Source organism: Kogia breviceps, chromosome 4, assembly GCF_026419965.1.
Source record: "Kogia breviceps isolate mKogBre1 chromosome 4, mKogBre1 haplotype 1, whole genome shotgun sequence".
In the NCBI taxonomy this organism is placed as follows: domain Eukaryota; kingdom Metazoa; phylum Chordata; class Mammalia; order Artiodactyla; family Physeteridae; genus Kogia; species Kogia breviceps.
The window spans coordinates 3,597,810-3,613,262 of record NC_081313.1 but is presented as its reverse complement, the minus strand read 5'-3'; the positions used below and the strand labels follow the sequence as shown (position 1 = coordinate 3,613,262).

Genomic DNA, 15,453 nt, shown 5'->3' with positions numbered 1-15,453 from the left:
ATTTGAATGGTTACCCTTAGAGGAGTGGATTATCATTATCAGTGATTATTCATTATCATTAGGAGAAAACCATAACTATATTTCTCAATTAATGTGTGGGTTTGTGGGGGAGGGAAATAAAGGATGGATGAGAACACAAAACCTGCCAGAAAAATGGGAAAGAAAAAAATAGGAACAGATTTAAAAGAAAGAATTAATACATATAAAATAGATGTTAGAAATTAAACTAAACAAACACATAAAATGCAAATATTACATCCTTATAAAACTATATAGTCATTTTTGATCTTAAAAATCCAGATAAATTAGCAGAAATAAGCATATCATACTCCCAAAGAAAGGAAGAAGGAGGAAAAGGAGGAAGAGGAAGAAAAAGAAAAAAAAAACTTGGAACAAGTTGACAAAGAAAATGTCAAACAGAAGAAAGTATTGTGTCAGTATTAATAACTATCAAATCACTTTAAATCAAATTATTTACAGGTCCTAATCTTCAAATGAGAAAAAAAGGTTATACAAAAAAATATATGTGGGATTCCCTGGTGGCGCAGTGGTTGAGAATCCGCCTGCCGATGCAGGAGACACGGGTTCGTGCCCTGGTCCGGGAAGATCCCACATGCCGCGGAGCAACTAAGCCCGTGAGCCATGGCCGCTGAGCCTGTGCGTCCGGAGCCTGTGCTCCGCAACGGGAGAGGCCACAACAGTGAGAGGCCCGCATACCGCAAAAAAAAAAAAAAAAAAAAAAAAAAAAAATATATATATGTATATATAATAATAAAGATAATATATCCAGTAATAAAAAAACAAAACTTATACACAGATAATTTAATAATAATAAGATGGTATAAAAAATAAGTAAACACTTTTTAGTTCAAAATGCATAACTAAATAACTCATTGATGGGTGAAGAGTACACCATATTCAGTAAAAGAGCGCGTAGTGTACTTGGAGATAATTCAGTAGAGAATATTAAAATTAAATTGTAGAGATTAAAAATTAACTAAAAATTAAGGAAAATAAAAGAAATGTGGGTAACCAACAACAAACATAGGAAATGTGTATTTATGTTCTCAGAGAGAAGAAAGAGAATGAAAAACAAGCAACATTTAAAAATAAGGAAACCTAAAATAATTAAAAATTTCTGTTATATGAAAGCTATCAACTCACAGTCAAGAAATTCAGTGAACCCAAGTTGAATGACAAGAAAGTTAACCTCATCTAGGCATATGCAAGTTAAACATAAAACTCATAGCTAAAGAGATAACTTGAAACCAAGCAAAACAAATATATGGTATATATCCTTCAAGTAAATAATAATAAAAATGACAGCTGACTTCTGAACAGAAGCAATGGAATTCAGAAGACAAGAGAAAAAGATTTTTAAGTAGTGAAGGAAAAGAAATGGGAAATTACCAGACTATTATTCTACATCCAGCAGATTTCCTTCAAAACTAAAAGAGCAATGTAAATGTCTCAAACAACTCTGCCAGCATACCTGCACTATTAGAAGCTCTGAAGGAAGTTCCTCAGCCTAAATACAAATGATCCAGATTGAAGCACAGAGGTGACGTGAGTATCACCAGAAAGAATGCAGATCATTGGCTCCTTGACTTGGTTGTGACACCAGAACACTTATGACAGGGATGGCATGACAAGAGTGGAAAATTATGGCATTGTTTCCTCTTGTTTACATGCTGTTTCTACTGGCAGAGCAACTTTATCTCTCATTAAAACCAGTGATATATATATATATATATATATATATATATATATATATATATATATATATATATATATAGTATGTGCCACTTGCATTTTATTTTATTATTATTATTTTTTAACATCTTAATTGGAGTATAATTGCTTTACAATGGTGTGTTAGTTTCTGCTGTATAACAAAGTGAATCAGGTATACATACACAAATATCCCCATATCTCTTCCCTCTTGCGTCTCCCTCCCTCCCACCCCTCTAGGTGGTCACAAAGCACTGAGCTGATCTCCCTGTGCTATGCGGCTGCTTCCCACTAGCTACCAGTTTTACATTAGGTCAGTTTTACATTTGGTAGTGTGTATATGTCCATGCCACTCTCTCACTTTGTCCCACCTCACCCTTCCCCCTCGCCGTGTCCTCAAGTCCATTCTCTAGTAGGTCTGCATCTTTATTCCTATCTTGCCCCTAGAAAACCAGTGATATTTTTGACATGAAGTGTCATTTAAAAAGTTCCAGCTAATAAATATGAAAAGAATGACAGAAGTAAAAATTTGTTTCATAAGTGCTGTTTAAAGTACTGATTGGAGACAGTGATTATGGATTTTTGATAAAATCTTTGGGTGAATGAATAAGGGGAAACTTCCTGCTATGGACAGAACTGTGCCCACCCCTACCTTCCCTTCAAACACATATGCTGAAACCCTAACCTCTAGCGTGTTTGTATTTGGAGATAGGTCCTCTAAGGAAGTAATTAAGATTAAGTGAAGGTGTAAGGATGGGGCCCTTATCTGATAGGACTACTGTCCTTATAAGAAGAAACACAAGAAGCTGTCTGTCTCTCTTTCTGGCTTTCTCTGAACACCAAGGAAAGACCGTGTGAGGACACAGTGAGAAGGGGGCCATCTGCAAGCCAGGAAGAGAGTTCCCACCAGAAACCAAATCATCCAGAGCCTTGATCTTGGACTTCTAGCCTCAGAACTGTGAGAAAAAACAAATTTCTATGGTTTAGGTCACTCAGTATATGGTATTTTGTTGTGCTAGTTTGAACAGACTAATACACTGAGCATTTGTGTAATGCCCCCGCCCTCAAATGAAGACTATCCGATGAAGGGACAGAGCTATCATCATCGTAACTCAGTGGTTAACATTAATATTACATGTCTCCCGAAGTGATTCAACATCAATCATTCAACAACGCCTATGTTTTGTCCTATAAAAACAACACAACTTTAAGCATTTAGATATAATTTCCAGTTCATGGAAATACAGGGAAGGATCAAATTACTGGACCCCAAGAGGAAGCAGAAACAAATTAAACTTGTGGCTCTTTCTGTGGGACACCAAGCTAAGCCTCTTTAATAATCAGTGTTTTTTATTATTTTTTAAGGGCTCTGCTATATTTTTTAAAGAAATGACTAATGGGAAATAACAAATGTAAAGCTTGTCCTAGATTCTGACAAGTTAGATTGAAAGAGCACTTTTAAGTTCAATTAGGAAAATTTAAACAGAATCTGGGTTTTGAAAAAGCTAAAAGAGTAACCCTGAAGAAAGAAGACAAGAACTTTAACAAGAACATGCACTATAAGGTCTTATTTTGATTAAAATGTGTGTGTGTGTGTGTGTGTGTGTGTGTGTGTGTGTGTGTGTGTGTGTGTACATAGGAAAAGTCCTAGATGATTAGTTACAAGAAGATTTAAAAGGTTAGTGATGATCTCTGGATGATGAGGGAATGGCTTTTCTACGTGTTTAATTTTGCTTGTCTGTATTTTCTAGTTTTCTAAAGGTAAATGCTGTTAGAAATCAGCTCCTTTTGGAATATATTCTATCACTAGCTACTAATCAGTGACCTCCCTTTATTTTACTAAAAAATGAAATCCCTAAATTACTGTGTTTCTCTTGACCCTGACTTCTGGCATATTCCTTGATGAATTCAACATTTGTAATAATGCCTATATACACGGGGCCTCTGAATTTTGTGATCTTCTCTTTTCATCCATCTCACTTTAGCCACTCCCTCTAAGAGTAGTATTCGTGACTTTGTCAATCCCACTAACACATCACCTCTGAAATTTTGATTCAAATATTCCATTCTGATTTAAGTATCTTCCTATGCAAATCATCACACTGAGGAAGTTTCCCCATGAATAAGATCTCTTTTCATTGACCCAACCTATTTTTCTTATTTTCACCCCCCATCATATCTCAACTCTATTCTCGGAGATATATCATTATCACATCTTCTTAAAATCACCTTTGTTTTCCTTGACACTTTCTTTTTTTGGTCACACTCATCTGTAGAAAGCCGAAACCTCAAAAACCCAACCATTCTCATGTTCAAAAGCAGCGATACATGTCTAGAGAAAATCACTTAACCACACTTACTGGTATTACCTTAAATTCATGACCACAGTTCTCAAACTGGCTCTTAGATCTCTTCCAATTTTGATTTCACTTTAGTATGTTTGCTCTCCTGCTCTCCTAAACAACAATTTCCTCCTTCTCAACATTTTAATAAAATATCTTACTCTTAGCTGATGATCTTTCCTCACTTGTACTTGGGAACATAGGCGCACCCAGACTGACGTCCACCATTAAATACACCAGCCGACCCACATCGTGTCGCCACTCCACCCTCCAACTTTCAGGGATGGATGAAATGTCTCTGGACCCATCAGTGGTAAATCCCGCCAGTGGCTCAGTTTTGCCCTTAGAGTGAAATCCAAACTCCTCAGCACGGCTCCTGCCTGCCTCTTTCTTGTGCTGTTGTATAACTTGTTCAACAGGCTCCACTCACTTCATCATCAGCATCAGCATCAGCATGTTTTGTGTTCTTGTCACGGGGCCTTTGTGTTTGCTGTTTCTCCAACTGGAAAGCTCTACTACAAGTCCTCACAAGGTTGTTTCCTTTTCAGACCATGCAAGACATAGCTCAAGTGTCAACAACTCAGAGAGATCTTCCCAAACAGTTCAAACATGATTAGCTGCCCCTGGGATGTTCTCTCATACATTTTTTTCTCTGCCTATGTTTTCTTTCCTTCCTTCCTTCCTTCCTTCCTTCCTTCCTTCCTTCCTTCCTTCCTTCCTTCCTTCCTTCCTTCTTTCCTTCCTTCCTTCCTTCCTTCCTTCCTTCCTTCCTTCCTTCCTTCCTTCCTTCCTTCCTTCCTTCCTTCCTTCCTTCTCTCTTTCCTTATGGAGCACAAGCATAGTCCATTTAGCTTTATCAGAACTAAGGGTGATGGCGATGAGAGGAGAAGGAGAGATTTTGATATACGTCTGCATGATTGATCTCCCAGAAGACCACATACTAAGTGCTGTGTGGACAGCATCATCTCATGCACCTTCACCCGAATGGAAAATCAACGTTTGACCTCTTTTTATTCATTTTGTTGGAAAAATGTCTTGTTATTAAATTGTCTTTTATTTATTTACTATTCATTAAAAAAACATTACATACAAAGTGCAACTTTAAAACTGAATTCTAAATTCTGCCTCATATTTTTGTGAGTAAACAAAATGCATACTGATCACATTCATGCACTCTGCTATGTGTCCATGACTCCAAAAGTAATAGGAAGACTTCTTAGAAGTACTTTTATCCACTTCCTCCTTTGAGTCAGGATTCTACATTTGGTATACACCTAATTCCATATCTCAGATCCTGCATGGAGTTTTTGAACGAGCGATTGTTGTTAATATGATGTGTGGGAATCACCTGGGAGAGGATGTTTCCCAGGAACAGGAGAAAATGGAACACAAGGCTGCTGCAGTGAGTTCAGATCTAGTCTTGCTCAGGTGCTTCCCAGGACACTAAAGCAAGGAGAAAATGGCAACACTAACAGTTTAGGTACAGCACTAGAGGTGAGAGCATACACACTTCTGAAGCCTCCGAGGAAAATAGCTCTTTCTTACGAATCAAGTTGATAGTTACATTTTCTGACTTTGACCTCAAGTAGGTTACTTAACCTCTTGGTAATAAGAATGTTTCTATAAAAGCAAAGTATTTTCAGTACCTTACTTTATTTGCCTAATCACTCCTTCCTTTTGCAAGATTCTTATTATCAGAGAGTCCATTTTGTTGTCTTATTTATTTTTGTAAACTCCTCGGCATTCAACTTGTGACATAGTTAGATAGATAGATAGATAGACAAATAGATAAGACAGACGCTTAAAAATATAGTAGGTGCTCAGAAATAAAAGACAAGAGAAAGGAAGGAAGAAAGAAAGGGAGAACAGATAGGAGGGTGAGAGGGTGGGAGAGACGAAGGGAGAAAAAGATAAAAATGATGGTTATTCAGTAATTACAAAGAGGGTTTTCTGGAATATTCATTTTTTTACTTGCTTTTCTTCTTTTATTTAAGTATAATTGCTGTACAATATTATATAAGTTATTGGTGTACAATATTATTTTATACAGAGTAGCTTGTACCTCTTAATCCCTTACCGTTCCTTGCCCCTCCCCCCTTCCCTCTCCACACTGGTAACCACTAGTTTGTTCTCTATATCTGTGAGTCTGCTTCTCTTTTGTTATAAAAATATGGAACACATCACAAATTCGCTTGTCCTCTTTGCACGGGGGCCATGCTAATCTTCCAATTTTAGTGTATGTGCTGCAGAAGCGAGCACTGGAATATTCTTAATACTTATCAAACTTAAAGCTCAATTACTGCTCTTTATTAAATAATTTATTTTAACACATTTAGGCACTAGAGAGCTTATGTATAATAAAGCACTTCAAAATGTATGAAGAAATCCCAACTGAACTCTTACTAAATAAAAATACAAAGATGGGCAATTCATAAGCAATGAATTTTTTCTTCTGGCTAACGTGGTAGAATAAAAGGGCATTTTTATGAAATACCTATATAAATGTTGACGTGCATATCAATCTGTGAGTACTTTTATTGTTACTAGGATTAGGAGTTTATTTTTAGTAGTTCTTCTGTCAACTTAGTAGTATAGTTACTATTATTGACCATTTAAAAATTTTTTCCTCATTTTTATTGTCAGTTCCAGATTGGTCAGGAGCAAAGAAAAGTAGTCTGAAATGTGATTTGCTCCTAAACCCACAGAAATTCATGATATGGAAGGGTTTTCTTAGATCTGACAGGCGTGGCATTTGATGACATGAAAGTGCTTAGTAAATTTGGGGACTGCACACCCCTGGGTTCAGGAGTCCAGGAAGCTTCTCGCAGAAGCATGAGTTTCAGAGTTTGAGAAGCTAACGCCACCTTGAAAGTGGTTAATAATACACTGACTTATAAGCTGAGTGTTAGAAACCCCTATGTAAAATATAATGGGGTCTTTTTTCTCTCCATTGGTATATATTTAAAAATCTTTAAAAATATTCTAGGAAAAAAGTGGGTGTTACATTCCTTACTGTGTGCTTTAAAAAAGGATTTTCCACTTGCTCATCTCTAGAAGGTCATCTCGGAGATGTACATGCCGGGCCTTCATTAGGTCTCCTCTTGCATTCATATTTAACTTTCTTTCATTCGGTGGCCTTTATTAGCTGAGCTCCTGGAGCTTGTAGCACATTTTAAACAGCAACACTGGGAGGATGTAAATGCAGAATAATGTATCAGGACTCAAATTTGCATGGTCAAATGTCAAAAAAATTAGACCTTCCCCAGAACCATGTCAAGAGAAATAACATAAGTGGGCAAACTCAACAGCAGGCATGCCATTATCATTTAGCGAAAGCTGTCATCACAGCCAGCAAGTGGAAGCAGTGGTCATTAGCTGGAGCTCTGCCGGGGGACGTTGCAATTCTTCCTTTTCCTTTTTTTTTTAAAGATTTATATTTTTTCCCCATCATCTGACAGTGTTTCACAGAACGCCACAGTGCGATGTTGCCTCCCTGACAGGAGAGTCAAGAGGTGGGGGAGGGTGCCTTTGGAGTCGGGGGGGGGGGGCGCTGAGGGCTAAGGAGAAAAATCCATAATCGTCCATTGTCAGCTGGAGGGTGCAGGAATTGCATTACCTATTGGATAAATACTCATTAAGAGTAATCACTTTATTTCAGCTCTGTAATGACATTAACAAGCTTGGAATACAGGGAATTACATGAGTCAGAACAAATAATTGAATATTCTACTGTGGAGGGAACACAGCACAAGCCGGCCTTCATGTCATGCCATCTCTGAAGCTAGCACAGCATGCAATTAGATAATAAGCTTAAACAGCATTAAATTGGCACCGCTCATACCACCACTGAGAAAAAAGAAGTATTAATTGTTCAACTCTCACCTGCTTGTAATTTCATGCAATGCAAATACCAGCAAGTCTGCTCTATTTTGATTTAAATGGACTTATACAAAGGATTTAAACAAACCAATAAAAATGGAATATAAAGAGAATCTGAGATAATGAAAAGTGAAAACAGATGCTGACTAAAAACCATGTTCAGTGGGGAAGGGTTCCTCTTTGAATGGGAGGTGGATGGAAACTTGGCTACATTTTAAAATGTACATTTACCATAATAATGTGACAGGTGTCCTATATATTTTTTTCTCAATATTTCTAGCTGGTGGTTTCCTTTCAACATTAGTTTAAAATCTCCTGAATATGTGCGCTGAGATGGGATTCATACAGTTAAGTACAATCAGCATTGCTGGGTAGATAGGCATTGATGATGATATAGAGACAGATATCGCTATAGAAACAGAGAGAAACAGAGGTACAGACATGATTAATGTCGGTGCATCATTAATCACTGAGAGTGTTAAAGGTATGTAAAGCTTTCATACAGAACAAGATGATTCTGTGCTGTGACAAACAAGAAAAGATGGTCAAAAGCAGGTAAACCACGTGAGATACTTTCCTAACTGGTTTGACGTATTAGCAAGCTAGGACCCTGAGAGAAGAGAAAGCTGCCTTTTTGACACCCCATCCCAGTGCCACAGGAGTGTCATTTAGTGTGCTGTATCCATAAGCGTGAGTTAACCTAATGTGATGCATCAAATTACACAAGCTGTTAGAGAATGCCAAGGAGAACCCAGAATGCTGCTGCTTCTTCTGGCTCCACACAGAGGAGGGTGCCTTCCTCTCCCAGGGAGGCTGCCCAGATCACAGCAGATTGAGATGAGCCGTGAGAGCCTAGGTGCTCTGGGGATGGCAATTGGGGAAGTATCCGTTTACAGTCAATTCTACCACAATTCCAAATCTGTGTAGTTATTCAGAAGAGCCAATCAGCACTGGATATTTGATAGGCAAACTCAATAATCATTTATAATCTTGACAGGTTAAGGGTCTCTAAGGCAAAGCTTCATATACACAGTGGGTTTGGAAATAAGAGAAAACAAATAAAGGAATCTCTATATGCTTGAGAGAATATCTTTTCTTTCTCTAGATCTACAATCTTCCAATCAGGGATTTTCTTTATCATTCCCAGACTCACAGGACACACAAAACCATTTTGAATCTATTTTTCTAAGTAGACCGCCATACAGCCTTCACCTCAGCACTTACCTATAACTCATGTGGGTGTTTGAAAGTTATTATTTAATAAAGGCAAGGGGGAAAAAGAAACCAGGTCCTACTTTAGGACAATTTAGAATGTGTCAATAAATTCAAGATTGAGAACTAAAATGGAAATTTGAGTATTTATCATGTCTGTCCTATAAAATAAATTGAAACTCTTAGAAGAAATATTATCCACTAGCCCAATCTTTCTGAGGGAATAACATCTAGCATACTGCATTGTGTAGCAGGTACCCAATTCATCTTAAAAAAATAAGGAAAAAGACATACTGCAAGTAAAAAACTGGAATTAAAATGAGCATTAGCAGAATGCTCTCTCTCTTTCTCCTTCCTTATTTTCTTCTCTCTCCATCCTTTTCCCTCTTTTCATGCCCTCTTTCTCTCTCTCATTATATCAATAAAATGATTCTAGTTTCAGTCTACTTATAATGAGAGGCAGTTATTTTAGCTTTCGTAAAATATGTACTAGTTATACAAAGAACTATCTTCATTACTCTTTGGTAAAAAATAATGTATATCCTGATGATTCTCTATCTATCTTATTATGTGCTAGGCACTGTAGGGGATATCTTCAAGTATGTACTTTTCTATTGGGTCCAAAAACATGTATGAGACAATTAAGATAGGATACAAACAAAATTAAGAGTTACATTGTATAACAGGATAATCCAAAATTAATTCACAGAAGAGATCTATTTATGTAGTCATTCAATAAGTATTGATTGATTTCGTGATGTATGCCAGGCACTACGCTGTTTAAAACACGAAGACGTGCCCAGTTTCCTCAAGGAACTGTATTTCCTTGGAGTAGACAAGCATGCACAATGTGATGGAGAATGTGGTTCTCACTATAACTTTTTTTTTGCAAAGGTATTTATTGGGAAGAAACGTTCTTGTCAAGATGGAATCAAGAGAGACATGGCTTTTGGCAGTGAAGTCCTGTGGGAAGTGTGGCAAACAAAGGACACGAGTGCGACCCCTGCTAAGGAAATGGAAAAGGTCAAGTGCCCTCCAAGTGACCCTTCCCCATGGCCATCCCATTTAACATCCAGACCCCAGATCTTTGTAGACCTGTTAAACTCACTGCAGACTGGAGAAGAGGATGCCGGAGGAGTCCTGTTATTATTTTTTCCTTGAAACAGACAGGACCATGGCATTCTGTGTACATGCAGAAACTTGGGAGAGAGAGGATGGCTTATGCGTTGGGGACTTTCAGGAAGGGGGAGATGGCTTTGGCTGATCCTGCAAAGGAATTGTACCTCTCTCAAGCTTGGTTTGATCCTTGCTGAGAAATTTCATCTGGCCTGAGACTTAGAAAGTGGTAAACTGGGATAGATTGTTTCATGCAGATAGATAGCTTGTGCAAACCAAGAAGGCACAGGAGAACATATCTTCCCCTTCAGTATTGTTACAAGATAAAGTTCATTAGGGTAAGTACCATGAATGAGGCTGATCTTTTATGTCATGAAAATGGGATTATAAATTTTCTTAAAGGTAATGAAGAACTATGGAGAATATACTTAGGAAAGGAACATCTCAATGCCCACCACAAACAAAAATGAATGCAGCATTCCTATAACACCATGTATAAATGGGCAATGACTGGGAATAGGAAATTTATAAGAAAGGAAACCTGAAAGGTCCAAGGTTTTCCACCATTATAATGTCACAGAGAAGAGTTTCACAGCTCTCAAAATCCTGTGTTTCACCTGTGTATCCCTATCCACAATCCAGACCTGTGGCAACTGTTTATCTTTGTACTGTCTCTACAGTTTTGCCTTTTCTTGTTGCTGAGTAATATTACATTGTATGGATGTATCACACTTTGTTTGAAGGTTATCTTGTTTGCTTCCAGTTTCTGAAGATTATGAATAAATTTGCTACAAAAGTTCTTTTGCTGGATACACGCACGCACGCACACACACACACACACACGCGCGCGCGTGCGCGCGCGCGCGCTCATTTTCAAGTCCATTGGATAATTACCTAGGAGCACAATAGCTGAATCATATGGTAAGACAACATTTAGCTTAGTAAGAATCTGAGAAACCATCTTCCACGATGGCAATGCAATTTTGTATTATGTGTAGCAGTAAATGTGAGTACCTATCACTTTGCATCCTTTCCAGCAGTTGGTATTACAGATTTTGAGTTTATTTTGTTGTTGTTGTTTTGATTTTAATTTAGCCATTTGAATAGATGTGTAATGACATCTCATCATTGTTTTAATTTTCACATCCTTAAAAACATATGATGTTGAATGTCTTTTTATCTACTTATTTGCCATGTGTGTATCTTCTTTGGTAAGGTGTCTGTTCAGATATTTCACATATGTTTAACTGGATTGTTTGTCTTCTTATTGTTGAGTTTAAGAGTTCTTTGTATATTTTGGATAAAATTCTTTAACAGATATGGATTTTGCAATATCTTCTCCCAGGCTGTGTCTTGCTTTTTTTTTTTTTTTTTTTTTTTGGTCTCTTAATAGTAACTTTCACAGAGCATAATTTTTATTTACATAAAGTCCAACTTTTTCATTTATCTTTTCACAGATCATGCTTTAGGTGTTGTGTCTAAATACTCCTCACCAAACACAGACCACTTAGATTTTTTTCCTATGTTTTCTTCCAGAAGTTTTACAGTTTTTCATTTTACATTTTGGTCGATAATGCATTTTGAGTTATATTTGGTGGAAGGTGTAAATTCTGTGCCTAGACTCATTCCTTCCTCCTTCCCTCCCTCCCTCCTTCCATCTCTCTCTCTCTTTCTTTCTTCACAAATGGATGTCCAATTTTTCTAAAACCACTTGTGGAAAGATTATCTTTGTTGATTTAATTACCTTTGTTCCTTTCCAAAGGTAGACGTTGGTATCTATAATGTCTCAGCTTTCACCAATACCAAGCTGCTGTGATTACTGTAGATTTTTGGTAAGTCATGAAGTTAGGTAATGTCAATCCCTTAACTTTCTTCTTTTTCTTAATTATTGTGTTGGCTATTCTGGGTCTTTTGACTTTCTATGTAAACTTCAGAATTAGTTTATTAGCATGAAATACCATGAACTAGTTTCCCAGGATTTTAGTTGGGATTGTGCTGAACATATATATCAAGTTGAGAAGAATTGACTACAAAAAATGTTGAGTCTTCCTATCTGTAAACCTGGATTATTTCTCCACTTCTTTAGATCTTTGACTTTCTCTTATTTTTTCATCCAAACTTCGTAGTTTTGTGGATCTAGACTCCATACATATTTCATCAAATTTATATGTATTATATTTTGTGATGCTAATTTAAATGGTATTGTGATTTTGATTTCAATGTCCAATTGGTATTATTGGTATGTAGAAAAGCAATTGTTTTGTTTATTAACCTTGTAGTAAACCTGTACCCTGTATTCCTTTTGATAATCCTTGTGATAATTAGTTTCAAGAGTTTTGTTGTTATTATTGTTGTTGTTGCAGTTGTTAATTCTCGGGGATTTTTTAACTAGACCAACGTGAAACAAAAACAGCTTTATTCCTTTATTCCCAGTCTGTAAACCTTTCACATCCTTTCCTTTGATTGCTTTAGATAGTGACTCCAGTGCAAAGTTGAGCAGCGGTAGTGAGAGGAAGCATTCTTGCTTTGATCCTGATCTTAAGAGGAGAGCACCTTGTTTTTCACCATTAAATATGATGTTAACTCTAGGACTTTTGTCTGTCTTTGAATGTTCATTACCAAGTTGAGAAAATTTGCCTCCATTTCTAGTTTCCTGAGAGTTTTTATCATAAATAAGTTTGGATTTTGTCAAGTGCTTTTCCCTCACCTATTATATAATCATATAACTTTTCTTTCTTAGCCTACTGATGGATTACATTAACTGATTTTCAAATGTTGAACCAGCCTTGCATACTTGGAATAGATCCCTCTTTGCCATGGTATATACTTATTTTTATAAATCATTGCATTTAATTTGCTAATATTTTGTTGAAGTTTTTATACCATATTTATTAGAGATATCAGTCTGTAGTTTTCCTTTTTGTAATTCTTTATAAGGTTTTGACATTAAGGTAATGGTGATCTGATAGAAGGAACTATAAAGTGTCCCCTTTGTTTCTATTTTTGGAAGGAGTTTTAGAGAATTAGTATGATTTCTACTTTAAATTTTAGCAGAATTCACAAGTGAAACCTTTAGGACCTGGTGGTTTCTTTTTTTGGAACATTATTAACTATTGATCACTTCCTTTTATAGATAGAGTTCTATTCATATTATCCTTTTCTCCTGTGTATATTTTGATGGTTTATGATCTTTCAAGTTACTGGCCCAAATAAAATGTCAAATTTGTGGACATAGAGTTTTTCCTAATTTTCATTTATTATTTTACTATCCAGCAGATCAATAGTGATGATCCCTCTTTAGTTTTGATATTTAATAAATCATTTCATCTCTTTTTTCATGCTTAGACTGGCTACAGTTTCATCAATTTTATTGATTTTTCCAAAGAATCAGTTTGGTTTTCTTGACTTGTTCTATTGGTTTCCTGTTTACAATTTAATTTATTTCTGCTTTAATTTTTATTGCTTTTTTTCTTAGTTTAAGTTTAAATTGCTGTTCTTTCTTTGGTTTAGTAAGGTGGAAGTTTAGCGTATCGATTCCACAAATTTTCCCATATATATGCATGCAATGCTATAAATTTCTCTCTAAACACTGTTTTCACCACATCACAAAAATTTTGGTAAGTTTCTTACTTGTTTTCATCTAATTCAAACATCTTAAGTGTCTCAAAGGTTGGCAATATTTTTAAAAGTCTCAAGAGTTTTCTTTGTCTCGAGTGTTATTTACACATGTTGCATTTAGTCTCCAAAACTGTTAGTGGTTGCTCTAGAATTTGCAATACACATTTACCACTAATCTACATCTACTTTCAAGTAACACTTTATTGTTTCACAGGTAGTATAGGTAACATAGAACTGAGTATTCTAAATTCCTCCCTCCCAATGTTATAAGTAAATAACATTTCTGTCATCCATTACACTCATTCATATGCTATAATCACCTAGTACATTTTTGCTATTATTACTTTAAACAGCTCAATTTAGATCAATTAAGGATACGAAAAAAGAAAATATTTTATTTTGCCTAAATTTATTCCTTTTTTGATGCACTTCCTTTCTTTATGTAGATCTAACTTACTGGCCTAAATAATTTTCGTTCTCTCTGAAGAACTTCTTTAAACATTTCTTGTAAGGCAGCTCTGTTAGCTCTAAAATCCCTTAGGTTTGTTCCTGCCTATGAAAAATGTTTCTTTCTGCTTCAGCTTTGTTTTTCTTTTTCTTTTTTTTTTTCTTTTTAAATCATCTTTATTGGAGTATAATTGCTTTGCAATGGTGTGTTAGTTTCTGCTTTATAACAAAGTGAATCAGCTATACATATACATATGTCTCCATATCTCCTCCCTCTTGCTTCTCCCACCCACCCTCCCTATCTCACCCCTCTAGGTGGTCACACTTTGAACAGTAATTTTAATGTGTGCAGAATTATCGTTGGTTGAATCTTTTCATTTACCATTTTAAACATTTTACTCTATGCTTCTTGTTTGCATAATTTCTGGTGAGATGTCTCATGTAATTCTTATCCTTATTCCACTATAGGTAAGGTGTTTCTTTCCTCTGGCTTATTCTAAGATTTTCTCTTTGCCTTTATTCTTCTGCACTGTGACTAGTGATAGACTTTTTTTTTTTTTTTTTTTTTTTTTGTATTTACCCTGCTTGGTGTTCTTTGAGCTTCCTAGCTCTGTGACTGTGTCTGTCATTAATGTTGGATACCTTTCAGCCATTATTACTTCAAACATTACTTCTGTTCATTGTGTCTTTTCTTTGTCTGTTATTCCCATTCAGCATGTGTTACACTTTTTGTAATTGCCCCAAACTTCTTGAATATTATGTTCCATCTTTTTCATTCCATTTTCTCTTCGTATTTCAGTTTGAGAAGTTCCTGTTGACTTGTTTTCAAACTGATTGGTCCTTATTGTCCTTCCTGTCTCTCCTGGGTCACCCATCGCTCCTTCTCTGTGTCCATTCTGAGACTTCTGTGTACTTTACTTCTAAGGATTTGGGATTCTCTTGGGAGGAGAAAACTTGGGTTACTGGGAAAATTTACCTTCAGGTGCAGGAGGCAAAATGTCTGTCATTTAATGTGGACTTTACCTGGGTGTAGGAGTATAAGAGCACAGGTGCCTTGGCTCAAGAATAGACAAACTCAGAGGCAAAATTTACACATTAGAGCTCCCTG

General features: G+C 36.2%; 1 pseudogene; it reads right to left on the bottom strand.

Moving 5' to 3' along the window:
- Positions 1–6,237: 6,237 nt before the first annotated feature.
- LOC131756478 (U6 spliceosomal RNA) lies at positions 6,238–6,332 on the bottom strand (annotated as a pseudogene).
- Positions 6,333–15,453: the final 9,121 nt, after the last annotated feature.